The following is a 6,856-nucleotide window of genomic DNA, read 5'->3' as shown; positions in this document are numbered from 1 at the left end:
TTACAAACCAATAACGTTAGATTTAGAACTTTCACATCCTGCCAAGTGAGTGCAAGTTTTACTGAATTATTCATTTCTCTTTGACATTCCTTTATTTTGTTCTTTCACTTTTTTTAGTACAAGATGGCATCCATAAAGCATAAGAACACGAAAAGGATAGAAGGTCTGGACAAGAATGTATGGTAAGAGAATAGAGATTATGTGCTAACACTTTCTCACAGACATGTGTTAAATATTCTTAATAGTGTCTCTTGTGTTGTTTAGGGTGGCCTTCACGTCAGTGGCAGCAGACCCTTCCATTGTTAATCTTGGACAGGGTTACCCAGACATTCCTCCTCCTTCCTATGTGAAAGAGGGTCTCGCTCAGGCTGCAATGGTTGACAGGCTAAATCAGTACACGCGTAGCTTTGTATGTTCTATCCACATTTAATGATCATCCTGTGTTATTTGTTGAGAAATCACTCAAATAGATACATTTCTAAGTTCAGGGCCACCCAACACTGGTTAAAGCCCTGTGAAAAGTATATGGATAAGTCTATGACTGTCAGCTCGACCCGTTTAAAGAGATCCTGGTTATAGTAGGTGAATATGGATCTTGGTTCAGCACTATGCAGGCTCTGGTTGAGGAGGGAGATGAGGTAAAGCATATTTAGCACTTGTATGTAATATTTTCAACAAAATATAATATATTGCACTAGATTCATAATTGCACTAGATTATGACTTATGCATTCTCTCTACTTGCTTTGTCTCCCTTTTTCAATTCAGGTTATTTTTATAGAACCTTTTTTTGACTGCTATGTTCCTATGGTGAAAATGGCAGGGGGGAAACCTGTTTTAATACCTTTGCGATTGGTAGGTTAGCATGATGAATATTGTTTGGTGTAGTGTTTTCTGCATTTCCATGAAACATAACACTTGTTTGACCTGTTCTGCAGAAGTCCTCATCCGCAGCAGTATAAGTAGTGCAGACTGGGTCCTGGACCAAGAAGAACTTGCTAGTAAATTCAACTCCAAGACCAAAGCTATCATAATCAACACACCTAACAACCCTATTGGAAAAGTAAGGTTGCATATAACACATTTAGTTACAAATTGGCATTTTAATATCCTAAAGCTCTCTTCTACTACCAGATATTCAGTAGGAGTGAGTTGCAAGCTATTGCAGATCTCTGCATCAAACATGACACCCTGTGCTTCAGTGATGAGGTGTATGAATGGCTCATATATAAAGGCCAAGAGCATGTAAAGATAGGTATGTGATATTTCTCCAGTGGTGCATCTTATCTTTTCATGTCAGTGGATTACAAGTTGTATTAAGATATGCTGATTCTGCTGTATTCCTTCTTAACAGCAACCCTCCCTGGAATGTGGGACAGAACCATCACTATCGGCAGTGCAGGGAAAACATTCAGTGTGACTGGATGGAAGGTATTTGACCACTGTCGTCAGTCTTCATCATTCATATTTATGCCCAGCATTACTTTAAAGTTCTAATTCATCCAAAAATGAAACTTCTGTTATTATTTACTCACCTTCCTGTCAGTTCAGACTCATCTGCTGTTATTTTTCTCTGCAGAATAAATAAAGATTTTAAGATCTTAAAGACTCCCTGGTTTCCAACAAGGAACAAAAAAAGCTATAAAAGCAACATAAAAATGCCGATAAGAGCTATGAAATCTTTTTCAAACTTCAGATTAAGAAATTATACATCATGGCAAGTTTGGTGCCAAAGCACCAGAGTGCAACAGTCAAGTTCCAGAAGGAAAACAATTCATTGAATTTCTCCATAGAGGAATTTTATTTTATTTATTTTTTTATTTATTTTTTTTACAATAACTAACAAACCTTTAAAGACAGACCTACTTTGAGCTATGAGGTTGTTAATACTGTGCAAAAAAAACAAAATCTGCTCAAATCAGAGTATCGAAACCGGCAAAAGAATTATTAGTGGCCACTTGCCTACCCACTCTAATGAAGCACTCTTAAACATAGGGCTGTCGCGGTAATTTTGAGTGGCTCAATAGCGCGGTATATATATAATTTGTGTGTGTATGTTACGATATAACTAACGAGGTCCTATTCAGAAGACAATGAAACCGAAACCAAATAGCGTTGAAACAGGAAATGAAGTAAACAGAAGAGAATGACAAAATGACGGTCCACATAACAGAACATAAACCTGACAATAAGATCGTTAGGCTATCGTTAGCCTATATGTATAACAGTTAGCCTAGTTGTAATCTGATCTTCTAATCTGACTGGACAAGAAACTTTCTATTGATATTTCCACCTGCGTGCGTTCTAGACGGGCTGTCAGTCAGTGCAGTTACAGTGTTGCGCCACAAGGTGGTGGAAAGGGACTGTCATTCAACTATTCATTAATTCAAAGAGACGTAATGAAACACGCTGTTGAAATCATTTTAACTTTGAGCGCCACTTTAGAAGGCTCAGCTGACCAGCTATGCGTCGATGCTAAGACAGAGATTTCGCTTTCCTTGGACATGACAACCTATTTTCACAAATATATATGACTCGGCCTGGAGGACAGACGCAAGTAATTGCACGCGCTCAGTCGATCTCTCTCTCTCATTCACTGTCTGTTTAGGCTTGTTAAGTGCAAATCTACGGAGCCTCTGTACAAATCAGCATGGTACACATTATGTTATCATTACTAACTTGTTTAATATTCAGTCCACATGCATTAAGTGTAAAATGAGAATAAAAAGGCCATAAAAAGTCTTAAATTGTACAAGAAAGTCTACATTTTATTTCAAGAAGTCTTAAATTTGGGTACGGAAAGAATTGTCATATGGCTTAATGTGACGAATAAACTTCAAAAGTCTGTGATTTCATTTAAACTGGAGCGCTGCCTGTTTCAAAGTCAGGTGTTCCGCTGCTTTGTGTACTGCCGTTACCGGGGAAACCGCTATATTTCTGCCATTCCACAGAATGAATTTGCATTTTCAATAAGCCCGTCTGCTGTTTTTGTTCAGACCAATGTGAAAAATCAACCCATGTTACTACGCTGCAAACATGCAGAGTTGTAAATGTGAACTGGTGGATCAAGAAGAATATAATGCATAATAAAAACATAAACAATTAAGACAGTGAAATATATTTATATGTTATTTCAATAATATAGTGATTGATAATTGTTTAAATTATTATAATATTTGATACTTTTGACTCATTTATTTTCTTAAAAATGGTTTAAAGGGTGAAATGTGAAGTTTATCATTTTATAAACCGTGTGAAATCCTGTATCTGAACTGTAAATCATGCTTTTTACAGTCATTTTACAGTTTAATATGGTACTATAGACATTGCCCTACCCCGCTCATATGCTATTAATTTAATTTGTGCAGGTCTTAAAAAGTCTTAAATTTGAGCTTTAAAATCCTGCAGAAACCCTGTAGTCTTCTGTACCTTTGTCTTTTTGTCAGATTTTTAAGTTTCAATGTTTTATTTTTTAAAATGTTTTGCTTAAAATCAAAGATTGTAATACTGTATTATAACTCTCTATTGAAGACTTTTGAAAAAGTGGGCACTGTTAGACTGTTGTTTTTTGGTCAAGCAAAAGGTAAGATTTACTATTACCAGCCTTGCTATTGTATGGCAACTCATAATACAGTGCACAAATTAAATGAACCTTTTTTTTTTTTTTTTTGGTCCTTTTTGAGGCTGGACATTGTAAATTGTCAAAGAGATGCATGAAGATTCTTAAAACATTCTCCTTTCGTTTTTCATGAACAAAAAGCAAACCGGTTTGGAATGGTGGTAAATAATGCCAGAAATACAATACAATTCTAAATACTTGGATTATTTTGGCTTTTTTTTTTTTTTTGCAGTTAGGTTGGTCAATCGGGCCTGAATACTTGATCAAACAGCAGACTGTTATGCAGAACAGTCTCTATACATGTCCGACCCCATTACAGGCAAGTTTTGTCTGTGTTATTATATAGTTGTACACAATGCACTCTTCTATGCAATGTGTTTGTGACATACATTGTACTGCATAGTAGGAGGCTGTTGGCCAGGTCTTCTTCGGGACTTTGAGCTGATGGGTCAACCCGACTGCTACTTTGGCGTTAGAGTTGGAAGGGAAAAGAGACCGCATGGCAGCCATGTTGAGACAGACTGGCATGACTCCAGTGGTCCTGGAGGGAGGATACTTCATGATAGTGGATGTCACAGCACTCAGTAAGTGGCTTGAAGTAATGTTTGTTAGGAAAAATATATTTATATTGGTTGTGGGAAGTTTAATCTGATTAGTGTTGTTCTGTCTCTGTTGACTATAGATCAGGACTTGTCACATATGGGAGATGATGAACCATATGATTACATATGATTTGTCAAATGGATGATAAAAGAGAAGGTATTTTTTTGTGATTTTAGGAATAAATAAAAGGACAAAGCACAGTAAAATTGTTATAAATTATTATTATTTTTTTGTTAGAAACTGGCTGCGATTCCTGTAACAGCTTTTGTGGGGGAAGATTCAGTAAAGCAGTTTGAGAAATACATCCGTTTGTGTTTTATCAAGGTAAGGAGTGGGTTAATTTTAGGCTTTTACGGGAAATGCAAAAGATCGTTCAGCTATCTAAAGACAGCTAAATCTATATTTAGCTGTCTTTCCTTTCTGAAACTGTCTGAAAGTTGCAAAGATGATTTTCAAATAAATGAAATTGGATGCCTTACTAATGCTGATGTTATATAATGGTTTTTTACCACAGCAAGACAGCACTTTGGATGCAGCAGAGACCATTCTGAAGAGCTGGAACAAAGGCTGATTTCTGAAAGCCTGTTAATGCTGTAATTCATGTGCAGCACGGACCACCAGATTAATAACATATTTAACTTGAATTGTATATTGTTACATCCTCTTACAATGACCTAAACTCTGGCTCAAGTGTTTTTAGAGTTTGTATTTACAGTTTGTCGAATCAGCCATTTTGGGAAGCCTGTTGGGATTATGAATTATATGTTAATTTCTAAATTAATATTTTGTCACAGGCTAATAGTTATATTAAATTTGCTGAATTTAATGCTTGTACAGTATAATGTGGCGAAATCACCATTTTTGTCTGGCTTTTTAAAGATACCTTGTGTACTCTATCAAGCAGCTTTGTTGTCAGAATAGGAAGTTTGCACACATACAGTACACTGTGTAAATAAAAGCTTGGGGTCAGTAAGGTTTCTTTCCTTTTTTTTTAAAATGGTACTTTTATTCAGCAAGGACACATTAAATTGATCAAAAGTGGCAGTAAAGGAATCAATGTGGGGATTAAGATTTCGATTTTAGTTAAACTTTAAAAACATTTTTTTTTTTACTTTTTATTCATGAAAGAATCCTGAAAAACTATCATTGTTTACACAAGAATATTAAGCAGCACAATTACATTGATGATAATGATAATGTTTCTTGAGTACCAAATCAGAGAATCAAAATGATTTCTGAAGGATCATGTGATACTGAAGACCGGAGTAACATGACTGCTGAAAATTCACTGCATGAATGAATTACACTTTAGAATATATTAAAAATGCCATAAAAAAAAATAAAAAATGAATGCATATTTTTGATCAAATAAATTCAGCCTAGGTGAGCATAACAGACTGTAACAACATGGTAAAAAATCATATCAACCCCAAACTTTTCAGTGGTAGTGTAGATAAAAATGTGTAAAAGGTGCTCTTAGATTACAACATCTGTGACCATTTATACAGAAGTGAGAAATGATTTAGTCCCAGTGTTTGTCTTTGCATTTATTCAAAATGTTCACAACTTCACAGTAAATAACATTTACCCAGAAAGTAGAACTCGTATCAGAGCTTTGGTGCAACATACTGGCATACTGAACTGTAGGCTACTGCTCATGTGGATGACACAGGTTTGAGTCTGACCTGCATTCCATTTCACTTCTCCAATAAAATGTCTTGCCCAAAAACAAACAAACAATTTTATTTTTTGATAGTGCAATATCATTGGTCAACCTCAAGATGGCATCATTCAACCTGAAAATATTCAGCATAGGTGTGAGACATAAAATGATATCAATTATATTTTATTGAACTATGAATTGAATTTGACCTCTTCTGTTAGCAGCAAATGTAAGTCAAGTGCAAAGAGAATAGATCAATGTTAAGATTGTTTGCTAAGATGCAGGGCCATCCTTAGGGGGGTGCAACCCCACACTTGAGTGGGCCCCGCGTGAATGGAACTGAGGGGGACCCAAAACCCCCCAATCAGTGACACCAGAATTCCCTCCTATATTTTTGTTCACTTCCTTTCTGCAGATAAAAAGGTTCTCTGAAGCACCAGCAAGTGAAGGGCAGAGCCTCTCCTCTCCAACCTATTTCCCAGCCTGCCTTTCCTCTTCCTGTCTGTAAATCTGTTCCATGTCCTGACCATCCCCCGGAGAGCATGTACCCTACTATTTCTATGGCAAATTTCCAAGATAACGTCTGGTCACTGACTATCACACAGCAAAATCAGATTTACGCTGCGGTTCAAAAGTCTGAGTCCAGTTTTAAAATCTGGTTTAAATCTAATTCAAACCTGGAAACAAAGTTTAAAGGGGTCATGACATGCCCTTTTTTATTATTTTGAAACATTCCTTATAACATGAAATTAAATATTTAAGACTTTTCTGTGTCAGTAATCAAATAAGTACATTTTGACATACCATGTGAGCTCTTTCGTGCAAATGGTCAGACGTTCTCGCTTCCATGGAAGCTACATGCTATCTGGACACTGAAGCAGATAACAGTGCTGCTTCATGCACCATTTTGCACCAAATAATTGGATTCCTTTAAAGGGGTCATATGATGCTGCTAAAAGGAACATTATTTTG

The 6,856-nt window shown here is 36.1% G+C and overlaps 1 pseudogene; it reads left to right on the top strand.

Annotated features, from left to right (window-relative positions):
• On the top strand, positions 1-5,178 carry LOC107675429 (kynurenine--oxoglutarate transaminase 3-like; annotated as a pseudogene).
• Positions 5,179-6,856: the final 1,678 nt, after the last annotated feature.

The sequence above is a fragment of the Sinocyclocheilus anshuiensis genome, unplaced genomic scaffold, assembly GCF_001515605.1.
Source record: "Sinocyclocheilus anshuiensis isolate Anshui unplaced genomic scaffold, SAMN03320099.WGS_v1.1 scaffold1696, whole genome shotgun sequence".
Lineage (NCBI taxonomy): Eukaryota > Metazoa > Chordata > Actinopteri > Cypriniformes > Cyprinidae > Sinocyclocheilus > Sinocyclocheilus anshuiensis.
Note: the sequence above shows the minus strand (reverse complement) of the source record. Positions and strands in the feature narration are given on the sequence as shown.